The sequence below is a fragment of the Calidris pugnax genome, unplaced genomic scaffold, assembly GCF_001431845.1.
Source record: "Calidris pugnax isolate Ruff unplaced genomic scaffold, ASM143184v1 scaffold51, whole genome shotgun sequence".
Taxonomy (NCBI): Eukaryota; Metazoa; Chordata; class Aves; order Charadriiformes; family Scolopacidae; genus Calidris; species Calidris pugnax.
In genome coordinates, this window is record NW_015090797.1 from 1,448,142 (window position 1) to 1,462,049 (window position 13,908).

A 13,908-nucleotide genomic window follows, 5' to 3' on the forward strand; every position below is an offset into this window, starting at 1 on the left:
CCCCCCCCCCTCCTCCTCCTCCCTGCGCCCCTGAGATTAAGCGCCTCGCTAACAGGTTTTGTTTGCTGATACATAGCCAGGGGTAGGCTCTCCCTCTGCTCACAAATAAACGTACGGAGGCTGCCAGGTAGAGGCAAGTCACAGCTGGAATTAGCTGCTAAAACAGGTAGCGTCTAAACTTTATATGTTGTCTGCGGGAGACGGGGTGGCGGAGAAAAATATTTCATTATTGCTTATTACCCCTTCGTATGCGCCTTGCAAACGTTATCGGCTTATTGTGGCAACAGAGCAGTCATGTAGATAAATGGCATTATCTCTCTTTAATGGGCACATGGTTTCGCTTACATTTCTTCAAGGAAGTCCTTGAAGAAGTAGCTCCAGCTCTCGCTGAGACGGCGTTAAGCACGGAGGAGTTCTGACTTTCCAGAGCTGTGCTCAAACCACTTCTATCCAGCTTTCTCCCCTTTGGGCGTTTTGCTGCAGTTGTGTGTCGCTAGAATTACCCCAGCACACACTTTGGAAACTCTCCCCGTGAGTCACTGCCCCATCGCTCACTTGTGCCATAAGCCCTTTCTTGGAATAGCTGTAACGTAACACTCCGGGTTTTTTTCCAACATCTTTTATCCCTAACAGGTCTCAAATCATCTCGCACGCTGTTACAGCCAGCGCACGGGGAGCACTTCTCAAACCAGCGAAGCGCAACCACCTTCGACGTGAAGCTGAACATCACGGACCAGCTCAAGACGGTGGTTCAGAGCAGACAGTACAGAGCCCCGCGCTGCTCTGATTTCCAGGGGGATTTAACTAAGCAGAGTGTAATTACCCTGACCGGAGCTTAGACATTGGGGATAACACATGGTCATTGAAAAGTGCTCCAGGATCTGAAGCAGCCACAGGCAGCCAAGACCTGTACGTAGGGCTGTTCCCTATGGATTTCCAATCCAAGTGCTAAGCCATCCTCCTCTTGCTTAGTTTGGGTTGTGTGAGTACGTATAGCCTCGCCGCGGTGCTATACATTTTCTCTTTTATCTCACTTAAGGATCTCTGTAGTCACAGTTGATTACAGAGGCTAGCAGCTCAGAGCAGACCCGGTTTTCCCTTCTTTTCCTTTAAAGCCAACCACGCATCCACTTTAAAGTTCTGGTGAGCAAAGACTATTCCTCACGCCCATTGCTTGTCTGGCTCCCTAGTAGAAATAAAAGGGGAGGAGGCAAGGAGGGAAGTAGGTTTTCGAGCAGAATATGCCAGTTGTTTGCTGTTTCACAAGAGCTGGACACATTTCCCCTTTTAGGCAACCTGGCAGGCATGTGATACTATGATATCCATATGCCCTAACAAAAAATGTAACCTCCATTTAAACTACAAATCTATTAGTCTGTGGTGGCTAGTAAGATTTTTAGAGCAAAGCAACATGCCTACTGAATTTTAGTTTCCTGAGGTAATACACTCAGAAGATTGTAAAGAAGGTCACTGAAGCTTCTAATAGGGATATACAGATTAACCTTCTGAGTGTTGTAGATTTAATTTCACTCAATAAGTACATGCTGCAAACATATTTCTTCAGATTGATCTACTCAGGCTGCACCTATCAACTGATTAAAGTTATATATAACCCTGAAAAGATCAGATGTCTTGATTATTTTTTTTTCAGTTAAAGGACTAAATTAATTACTTTGGGGTAAAGCCAAGTCTTGTTTTACAACTTAATAAAAAACCCTGTGCGTTTAGTTTATATAATACTCGTTCCACCACAGGTTCTTCCAGTGCAGAGGGCATATTCCAGCTATGGATTTAAGAATCTTTACAAGATTAAAAATTCAACATGCAGGTGAAATTGGACACTGGATTAGGAAGCTCATCAACTACGTAAATGTAATCAGCACCTTCTGAAGCCTGACATGTAGCAAAGAAGAAATTAATTACGAAAGGGTGGCGGCAGTCTGTCTGTGTCAGTGGGGTTGGTACGGAGCCAGCACCTGCATCAGAAACCCCATTCTTGGCAAGTTTCTGCATGTTTCTTTTGACTTTTGGTAGGCAAGCAGCTCGATGGGTAAAGTAGCAGAGTCATCTTCTGAGAGCAGTGAGGCAGAGGCTGATGGTGATGCTTCCTCGCGGTAACAAGGAGTAGTCAGTGCAGTTGGAGAAGAAAGATGACAGGTCACAAATTGAAACCAGAAGCTGCCAAAAATTACAGGTCAATTTGATTAAATAATTTCACTGAATTTCACTGAATTTTTAGAGTTGGAAGGGACCATAGAGATCATCTAGTCCAACTCCCCTGCTGAAGCAGGATTGCCTAGAGCCAGAGCGTGTTACTCAGGACTGCGAAATAAAACCACCTTTACTCTACAGTAAGAGCAATTTGGGCTCTTTAAACACATATTCTGTGTAGATTTTCAGCTTGGTTTATCAGCGACAGCCATGGAGGATAGTTTGGTGTGGAGGGTAGGTCAGAGCTCCCCGTGCTCACAACTTCTCTGTGAACCGCTGGTGCGCACTGGGTAAGCCTCCCAAATTCCCCTTGGGCACTCAGACTGTTCCCCCATGAGAGGTGGGACAGAAACCATGTTCTGTGAGCTGGTAGGAACCCCCCCCCTCCGGCTCTAGCTGAACACAGCCCAGGTTTCCACTTGATATTTTTCGGCAAAGCTAGCTCAGCCACCTACACAGATATGCACATTTCAAGGAGCCAAAAGTCGGGATTCCTGTGTCTAAAGAAAAAAATCAATATAAAAGCCATGACTCCAGTAGCAGCTGTGGTAAAACTGTGCCTGTTTGGCCGGATCCTTTTCCAAAGGGGAAGGATTAGACCTTCAGAAGGTTTTTCAGATTAGGCAAATTCATTCCAAGTGCCATTAGCATTTACTGCAGTGAATTTTGGGACAGGCCATGCTGGCACAGTTTCAGTGCTGTGTTGTATATCAATATAGAAACGATTAGGCAAACTTTTGGTGATTAAAAGCATTTTATCATTATGAAGGTGTCTTTTGCTCTAGGGCATAAACCATTCAGCAAGTAGTTTCATTTTATTTCCTTGAGCTTTTTTAATTTTCAGCTAATTATCTAGAAATACACCACCTACAACATGCTCCTTTTCTCGGTTAGGAGGCTAAAATTTGCCTCTACTAAGCATTGCTATGGGGCATTTGCTTGTTTCTTTAAAAAAAACTGCTAGCAACTTGGTATAAAATTCATTTGCTCAGTAACTGACACACTGGGGTAATTATCAAAGCCTTTCTGAGGAAGTTGTGTGCTCTTTCAAAAACATTAGGCAATTCAAAGTGTATGTTATCCTTCAACTATTACAAAGTTTCATTTTTAAGAAGTCTCTAAAAACAAACCCAGGTTGGCTTAAACACTTCAATGAGTTATCTGTGAAGCTATTTTATTGTAATGGGCTCTTGTCTCAAAAGGTGGCCAAAAGAAAACACTAGCTGCAATCTTTTTTTCTGAAGGTTAGTGCGTTATCTTACTCCAATTCTAAGATGTTCTTCAAATGGCAGCTACTACCCTGTCAAGTGCTGGAGGGCTGGAAAATGCCTTAAGATGTCCTGAAAATTGATTTTCTGAAAAAGTGAATTCATTCTGTATTTAAGAGGCTACTGAAGGCTTCCAGTCGCAAGCGTAAATAGGAAGGTTACGATTAGCTCCCCTTCTTCTACTCCCTCTTCCTAGCACAGGGTATATGTATGTTCTTATGCTATTATATGATACATTTACACCTTAGATCGAAGTACATCCAGTTTTGCAGGCTCCATACATGGAGATTTTCAAGACAAAACTGGATAAAGCCCTGAGCAACCTGGCCTGACCCCATGGCTGACCCAGTTGTCTGCTGGAAGTTGGACTACAGGCTTCCTGTGATCCTTTCCTATGGAAATTATCTCATGCTGTCTTCCTGGATAGTCCATCTAAAACTCAGGAGACCACACTTTCACCCAAAATGCCTTGTCTCACTCCAAAAATGAGATTTAAAGACTGCTACCCTGCCACAGAATCACAGACCTCAAATGAATGAACAAGGTCCTTAACAAACATCAGAAGGCTTTCTGCTGAAATGTGGTTTGTAAAACAAGGAGGCAGTTCCTCTGACAGCCCTCATTGCTTCCATGAGAAGATTCCAAGAGGTCTGCTTTTCCAGGCCTTTCAAACTGTGTTTGTAAAAGCTATGAAGCATTGTAATTTCTAGTTTGCCTGGTTCTAGAGAAAGGGAAACATTTGTCTTTGTTCTACCAAATAATGCTTGATTATGGTACCTCCTGGAAAAGAATAGCCTATTGTATTAGAGTGCCTAACTGGGAGACAGTTTCTTTGGTGTTTCAGTTATTGGGTATCAGTGTGTTCACACGAAATTAATTGTGAATTTCTTAACTGTTTGATTTAAATGCTTTAAAGGCATTCATAAAGATCTTGAAGAATATGTTCTTCATGTTTGTCTTTCAATTTTGACTTAAGGGACATTAGCAGATTATCCTCATCCTTATTGTGGAGTCTGTATTTCTCAGCTGCAGCTGACTGCTCTTGGGCGTCACACAGACTGAAAACGACCCCACCAAAACCCCTTTTCGAGCAATTTTACTATCTTTTACATGACTACTAAATGTCAGAGAAGTAAAATCTGGATATTGTGCTTTGGTCTTTCCACATCCCCTGAATGTGAGAGAAACAAAATACTCTTACTCCCAACAGCACTCTTTATAGTAGACAGTTCTGCACTGATTCAACATCTGCTGACAAGCTGTCTGTATAAATTGACAGAGAAACGAATGGATACAAGAAGCTGAGTGTGCCTCCAAAGTGATTCACAATCTGTTGAAACAAGACACCACACCGTTAAATATGTAATTCCAGTGTTATGGTTCCTCTTCCATCCTAAAATACCTGGAATAAAATGCAGAAATAGAGTGACATGACAGTTTGGCAGCTGCCTTGAAGCACAGATAAAGGAGTATCGAATGAAATAAAACAGTATATAGTTCTCTTAGCCAGTGTCAGCATTGTACTACATGTTGAATGCTTGTATTGCTTATTAGGACCGATGGACATATTTTGAACCCATTCTGACAGCGTAGATTCAAACATTGAGCAAATTATGACATTAAGGTATTCAGATCTGCCAGAAAAGAAAAGTTACTGAGAAATTCTAGGGCAAATGAGGGTGGAAAGTGGAATAAGGACCAGGCAGACTGACAACTGAACCCTGTATAGTAGGAGAGAGACAAGAAGAAAACTACATTATTTTTTTTTTAAATGTAGTGTGGGCATTAGTCCCAAATATTCAGTCATTGTGTAATAATTCTCGTGTGGCCAAGTGTCAGTACTGTCCTATCCCCTTGCACCTCTACAGACTATTATTACAGGGGCAGTCTAAGGAAAATGAGGTCAAATATTCTGTACTGAATGTAGGATGCACATTGGCTAGCCTAAGATTTGGAAGTAATTTCATTGCTCAACCCATACTTCCCTTTAGCTAGAAGTTGAGATACATATAAAACAAAAGATAGCTTTTGAGAGGCATAACCAAGAGGGTCCTATTATTGCCGGTTTCCTGCCAAAAATACTCTCACAGCTGGGTTTTTAGATGAAGATATTGCACTGAGACAATGGTGATTGCTCTGGTGGGCCATCTTCTTTTAGCTATAAACTTTTAGTCTAATTACTATGCTAATGTAGCATAGTATGTTCACAGTATTTGATGAACTTGACCGTCATGTGGTGCTGCTTTCCATGAGATCTAGCAGGGTGGATAAAGTAGCACATCCCATTCTCTTATCCCACCTCCTAGCTGGATCACTGTTTGCAATTACTTGTACTCCTGGTTCTGGGAACACCCTCACATATTAAAAGCTCTTAGTTAAGATGATTGGGAGACAATATGGATTTGGGAGTCAGTGGTGTGCACGAGCAATTAAACTCTGTATCTTCATAATAGCGTAATCAAGATTTCCAGAATAGCATAACTTTACACAGTAAAAGGAAGATTATCCTGGGAAAACTAAATATGTCTCTAATGTTGGACCTGTTCAAAGAGGAGGGGATCTGGAAGAACTGTTTCATCTCAGGATGGGAACTAGGCCTGGATCTATTCTTGAAACAGGGGTGACGGTAAAAAATGCTCTAGCCAAGGGGGATTTCCCTCCTGTCACATACCCAAAGACATTTTTCCTGCTTTCAGGGTCTGCTGCTGCAAAATGGTGTAGAAGAAAGTGCAACTGAATGCCATGATGGAGCCCCAGGGTCATAAAATCCTAACAAATCTCACAGGTTTCCTGCTGATTTCCCTTGGCTCAGCTCAGCTCAACTGTATATAAACCATGCTCTCCAGGATTTGGCTCACTTTCTCTCTAGTAATTAGGTTTCCCAGGAAGGTTTTTCTTTATTTTTAGGAAATTTCTCCTCATAACCAATCTCATTTTCCCTCATTTATTTCATGCCCTTTTCTTCTTGTTCTATTCCCGAAGGACACATGATAGCTCACTACCTCCTTGGTAGTAACCTGTTACATGGTAAATCATTGCTTCCTACTAAGGAAACCGTGACCCAGAGCAGATTGCTTCCCTAATAAGAAGCAATCATCCTTTACCCTATGTTTGAATTCTGCAATGAATTTGTCTTGCTCATGAATTGAGTGTAAACCACCCTCTTTCTGTCTCAGTCTCACTGTAAGCTGCTCAACAAAGGCAGTTTTCTTAAGAATGCTTTAAAGGACCCATTCTCCTGGCCAGAACTTTCTTTAGATTTGTGACTACTGAACCAACCTTTTACAGATTGTATCACAATTCTCCATCTCTCCATTTTTGGAATGAATGTTAAGAATACTTGATAAGTAGCTTGGCACCGATTATGAACAACTGCAAATGCACGTGTGCAGTGCTTTCATTGCTAGAGACTGTTATCCCACACCTGGAGAGTGGAATGTTATCTATTACCCCATCCATGAGAGACTCTAAAATAATTTTAGGGTTCATCTGTATGTAAGAAAACATCTACATGCACAATTAAGCACTTGCTAACAACCAATGGAACTACAGCATAGTCTCAAGTGCCTTTCTTAGTACACACCTGACCTGGGCTTCACAAATGGAATGTTTGTTTATACTTATTTTTTAGTGTTTTTAAAAAAATATGTGCTTGGGAATTTAATAAAATTTTGGAAATGGAAAAGCTTAAACATTTTTGTTGTTTTGCAATTTTTGGGAGTATCTTAATTACTATGGGAAAACAGCTAAAGGATTAACAAAGCAGCCTGTTATTCTTTTGTTTGTTTTACAAATAAATGCTCTACTTCATAATTACCCGTTTAAAGCTAAATGCTTAGTACAATATATATCGTTTAGGAAAGCTTTACAGTCATTGTGGCAAATATTTGACAGTACTTGTAGAACTAAAGCACAGATAAAACGGTTTATTGTGTTGTTTATAAACTGCAAAGTTCTTGGCCAGTAGAGATTGAGGTGGTTTTATTTGAATGTTAGGAGAAGAAACTGCAAGAAATGTGGGCCCTGTACACACTTAGCATCCTTAACCTAACATTTGTGTGCTGTCGTTAACCACATTTTCCAACTACAGCTCTCTTAAACTATGTTTTGATCACACATGTTAAGGTCAACACATGTTTAAGTCTGCGTGCATATGTGATGTTGTATACTCTTTTGATTTATAAATATATCCGTATGTTCCTTTGTTTCAAATTTGCAGGCCATCTGAAAAGAGCTGAGCTTACAGAACCAATTGAAAACCCCAGCAGAGGTTTAAAGTAGCAGGAATTTTTGTTTATTCTCCTTAATCTCTTTCACAGACATCGAATTGGTGTTAAGTACACAGTTGCTGCTTGTGTCAGTGTAATAACACCAACTGCCAAACTGTGTTTTCAAAAGCAAATAAATTGAAATACTGAGGATTTTCAGGATTGTCTCCCGTAAAAAAGAATCCCATATGTTAGGTAGGGAAACCATGAATTGCAAATCACACTGACACCCTGCTGTCAGAGGGCTGTACACCACACAGAACCAAATACGTTCTCTCACTGCAGTTTGGATTTATTAACTGAGAAGTCCAGAGCTCCACAACACAAACCCCAGCTCCTATTGTGTCTGCAACCTGGGCCGCTCCCGAGTTTTCACCCGTGATTGCTCTCCTCACACCCGGGACCTGCAGAAAATTACTGCCACGTCCCTTCTTCCAGGTGGAAGAACTAGCCAGCTGCTAGATGCCAGCTGTGAAAAAAACAGATTTTAGAGAGGACTGCCCCAAAACCATCAGCAGGGACTAACAAGATGGAAAAGTCCAGACTCCCACTGAATCACCAGTCGTACTGTCACCAACTGCCAGTTTGCGTGGCGGGGATGGAGGGGGATAGGAGAGATGCTTTAGTGAAGGAATTAAACAATATTTAGCAAACCAGATAGGGGGCAGTTTGTCTTCAGATCAGCTTTTCTTTCCAAGTGTTTGCAAACATGCTTTTAGTTTTTTACTAAAAGGGTAAGGTATCCTCTGTAGAAGGTCAGAGTGAATGAGTTAGCAGCATCTACTTGTCCCCAGTAAGTGTATGCATAGTGCTGTAATCCTATACTGGGGCTGCAGGCTATAGATATGATTTCCATTCTGCCACCTTAACAGCAAAATGGGGCTTCTCATTTAGCTACATCAGATCATGGTTTCCAGTTGATGGATCAACTTCAAATAAAATGTATGAAATTCACCTTGTGACATAAATGTATCTTGTATTCAGTACCTGCCTTCATTATGCTGCATTCTCCAGCAGCTGCCTGTAAAGATGACATTAGAAAAAGAGACTTCTAAGCCATCAAAGAGGACTGAATGCAATCCTTTAAGAAGATGATGGTAGCACGAAACCTGGCCATTTTCAATAAATGAGTTACAACACCTTTCAGGTATTACACTTGCCCCTGAGCATCCTTTTTCATTTCTGCATTGTTACAAACACACTTTCTGCTTCAGTAAGGTCTTTTTTTCCTCTATCCTAGTGTTAGAAAGCCAGAACTGCCACCCTTGCCTCTATCACCACCACTACCAAAAGATGGGATAATTTGACAGGAAAAGCTGCAATATCAACTGCATGCAATTTAATATCTTGACGTGTAAAGATAAAATGAGTTCTCCATCCTTTTAATCTATAGTAGCTTTGGGTTTATGGATAGGTTGAATATTCAGACAGAATGGCTTTCTTCTAGTTACAGGCCCACAAAGACTGATGCTTCATAACATGAAATTTTCTTCTAAACGAGATAATGAAATATCCTCTATTCCAGGAATTCACAGATTTTCATTTGAGATTATATTAATCACTGATCAGAGGAAGTCAACATATTTCACATTTCTGATTTCCACTGCGTACAGTCATCTTGTAAATCGGTGTAAATATTTGCAAGTATTTACACACTGGTATTGCAGAACTTACGGGAAACGTATGTCATGGCAGAAGAAGCAGTTTGCAGTGCTGGGAGATTGAGATCCTGTTGCCACCAAACAGCCTCTAACGGGCACAGGTAACACATTTTGTTCTGGCATGTCCGTGCTCTCCTGCATGAGGGTGAGTAACTGTCACCTTAGTGCTGCCAAAAACTTCGGGTTGAGAGTCCTGAGGGGTAAAGGTGGCTGTGGCTCACTCTCATTACCCAAGCCAGCGCCCTCCTCCATGTTCATAGAGGCTGAGTCATTACTTCCACAGTCTGACAGCCACTGCAACTCCCTGCTTCTTCCCCTTCGAGCATATCTACATCTTTATCTGTATCTTCCAGGACTGTTTCTCAGAGGGAGTGTAAGTCCCGGTGATGCTGTGATTATTTAGAAATTCCCTGCAGCTGTTGTCAGTCCCTTGTTCAAGCAAGGACAGAGCAGCTCCTCAGGCTCTCTCCAACGAGACAGTGGCCAGCCAGAAAGACAGTGCAAAAAAGTCTAGAGCTTCCCACTACATGTAGCAATCAAGTGCTTGGAGGAAGTGTAAGGGAAAATGTATTTTATCTGTAAATAACTAACCCCACACTTATCCATAGCTGTGTAAATCTGCAGGGACTCTTCTGCAGCTGATGGAGCAGCTCTAGAGTCACCCCGTTTAGCAGAGCCCCGTGTATGAAGCGGGTGCATGCTCAGGAGGACAGTGGCTCTATCTGAAGGTTAAGGTACACCAAAACATTTCAGGAGCTTGAGGAAGAAAATTAGTGTGTGAACATGAAAACCTGAGGAAGGAATGAAGAAATTAATTATCAGACCAAGGGAAAAACAAAGAAGCATGAAGAAAAACAATTAGTAGTTGAAAATGCTCTTGAGTCCAGTAACCTTGGAGAATGCATTGAGCTAGTAATGGTGGTTGCTGTCACTTAAGGCAATTATTGGATATCATATAAACCTTTTTTCAAACCCAGACAGAATTGTTTATGTTTTAGGAAGCAGCCATCAATAGTGAAATTAAATATCTGAATGAATGCAGGAACATGTTCTAATAAAACGTGAGGGAAGTAATCAGGGAAGATTATCAGTCTTGTCAGCCTGATATTTAGCAGTGATAAAAAAAGAAAGCCTGGTGCCAATGTACTTTCCCTTTTGCAAGCTGAGCCTACCTAACATAATATTAAATGGCAGAGACTCATAAAGAGTTTAAGAGCTTCTCTGCAGGATGGAGCTGAAGACATGCACAAAACTGAGATTTACACTAGATTGTTAAAATGGTTTGCTCTTAATGCCAAACCAGAGCATCCGGGGATCAGCAATAACTTCCCCTGATTGCAGAGACCAGCATCTAGTCACGCAGTTGACCTGAATAGGAGACTGATGAGTTGCAAAGAAGTGAGGCTTTATACTCTGGCCTAAAGAAAAACAAGATTTGACCAGCCCAGGATGGAAACACAGGTACCCACTTGTAACCCACTGATTTTTTTTTTTCCCCTCTGTCCCCAGGAAACAAATGAACGATGGCAGTGCCCAGATGCAAAATGTTGTCTCAGTCTGGAGGTCCTCAGTACAAATCCCCATGCAGGCAGCCGAAAAGGAGGTCACCACTTGCAATGACAACCTTACGCTGGACACAAATAGCACCCAGCGACATAGTACAGTGCCTGCCTGCTACTATAGCTCTCAACAGATGGAGAGGCTGCTAAGCTTAGCTTGCAGGATTGAGAAATGGATTTTTTTTTTGTTTTATTAGCAAGACCATGTGCAGATGAACTGAGGATTGCCTACAGACCACAGAAATAAAATCTATTACTCCGCAATTTTTTTCGGTCAATACAATGCATGTCACTTTCCTCTCCCATCTCTTTTCTGCTTATGTATTCCAAAAAGTTGTTTGCTTGCTTTTCTCTCATGTTTCAGATCTGAACTTCAGCAACTGAAATTGGTAAGCCTTGCTTAGAAAGCCTCCTAAAATTATTAATTCTTATCTTTGATGAGATGGCTTAAGACAGCTAGTGCAATATATTTGCATGACTTCACTTTTTTTCCTATGTTTTTATTATAATTGTTAATGCTCATCTTTGATGAGTTGGCTCAAGCCAGGTAGTAAAATATATTTGCATCTAATTTCACATTGCTTTTCTGTGATTTTATCGTTAAGCAGGATTTGTATTAAAAGTCAAAAGTAAAACACAGAAGCTTGTCTCAAAGTTTGTGTCAAAGCTCACTGTGAAACTTTGACACAAACATCTACTTCTCAGCACATTCTCCCTGAAATCTCAGGAGGCCATTTTAACAGCTTCAGAAGTTGGACACTTTGTGCTTGAGTTCTAATGTCTTTCTTAAAACACCCAAGTTTCTACCATGAGGTCATAACCATTTTATTTACCATCTCCACACTTCTAGTCCCATTGTGGAACCTTAGGCAGCTTTCTTATAGACTGGACAACCAATCCCTGAAATATTAACTGAACAACTTTTGTAACATGACACCTTCAGACTAAATCTATGTATTTATTTTAGTGATTAGCATAAATGTTAAAGTGATCTGCCTGAGTGAATTTTTTGTTTGCATGAAGAGAGCTATCTCTGTCTTTGTCCGCTTCTATGTTTTAAATTGGCATTTTTCCTAAGTTGAGCAGAACACTACAATTGCGTGTCATGAGTCAAATTTCCATGATTAAGGAAGAAGACGTAAGTATGGCTAGAGAGAACTCCGTGTGTACTGGATGTAGACCCACAGAGGGAATGCAAGTGAAAGATATAACTAATCGGTAATCTTAAAAGTATAAAACAGGTTGCCTTCTGAATGTAGCCATTACAATTTATAATTTCTGCCAAACTATATATTGATTTCTCTGTCTTAAGAATCAGCAGCTTTCCCTGCTGATTGAATTCTAATTACTCACTCCATAGTTACATTGATTTTAACAGACTTCTGGACAATTTTTTACTGGGCTGGTTTCAAATTACACTTAATGAATTCGTCATGACTATCGATATAAAAACTTCCATTCTACAGCAACTTGAAAAAGAAAGAAGCTGCTTTTCCTCCCTACTGCACAGGCCAAGCTTGCCCTCAGCTTGTACTGCACTCACCTGGCATGGTCAGATGGCCTTAGGATACATTTCATAATGTCTCTGGGGAGAAAAGAACATTTGGTTTTGTTTATTTGAACATAATGATGAGTATGTCTGCAGCAAATTGTGATTACATTAATTGCACGACTTAGTATTTTCAAACAAAAATTGAATCACTCTCCATATATTTCATCAAAATAAAGAAAATCTTCCATCTGCATTCTCCAAAATGTTGAGTAATATAGGTTAAGTCATATTAGTGCTGGTTATACACTTGTGTAAGGGACCCTTTGGTTTGTGTGTGGGCCAAAGTCTCCCACCAACAAGCGGGCAAAGTGTGAAACATGATAAAGTTTAATTATAGGTTTTTGGTCTGTGCACTTTGGAAATATTTGGCCACAGCCCTTGTGTGTGTATCTGCATCTATTGGGGAGAGACACAGATTGCTCATCCAGGTGCTGCTTGGGCACTGTGGGTCCACCTTTACGTCCCAAAGCCATGGGGCAAGGTGACAGGCAGTGGGGTACCTGGTTCAGCCAGCTGGGGCTGTCCCCAAACCTCTCTGCCTGCTCCCAGGGTCACTCCTTCGATGGCCAGTCCTCCTGCCTGCCAGCCATGTGTACAGGCACAGGCATTTGCATAAATCAATACTGCAGCCTGCCTGTTTTACAATTAACTTCAGGGAATCCTTTTCGGCCTCATGGTTTTATTTCCATTTACCTTGGGCAATGGCTCCCTACTCTTTTGAGTTATTGCTATATAAAGAAGCATTCAATATTCAGTCAGGCTGAAAGCTGCTGATTACATTCATCAGCTTTAATAAGATATGTTATTAGATCTTATTTTCTTGAATTATCTATAGATCAAAAGATATGATCGATTACAGCCTTTAAATATTTCCAAGTCAGTATTTCCAGAGATGTGTTCATTCAAAAGGACCTAGAAGTGTTTTACAACTGATGGCCCAAACCCTGTTTGCAGACCTTCTTCAGGCATTGTTTTCTTCCTTCTGAAATTCCTTTTCTTTGGGTGCGGCAGTTCTGGTGCTAAACATGGTTGAAGCAGTAGGGTATCTACAGGTCCAGATCATATCTGTGATATCTTTATTACTACTGGATGCGGTACTATCCTGGAGTCCTGTTCGTGGATGTATCTCCTCTGTGTTTTGAGCCCATGTTGGGGTGGGACGCGGGCAGGGCCCGTCTGCTCCCACCACCATCCATTCCATGGGGGTGAAGCGGGGTGTTCAGAGCCCAGCTGTGGTGTGTCCTCACAGCCCTGCCCTTGCCCCATGCCCCGAAGGGACCCAGCTCCTGTTCTCCACCTGCTGCCCATCCGAGACGGACTTTTGCCTGCTCTCTGCTGGAAGGAGTGCAACTTCAGAGTACACCTTTTAGTGTAAATGGTAGAATTGTG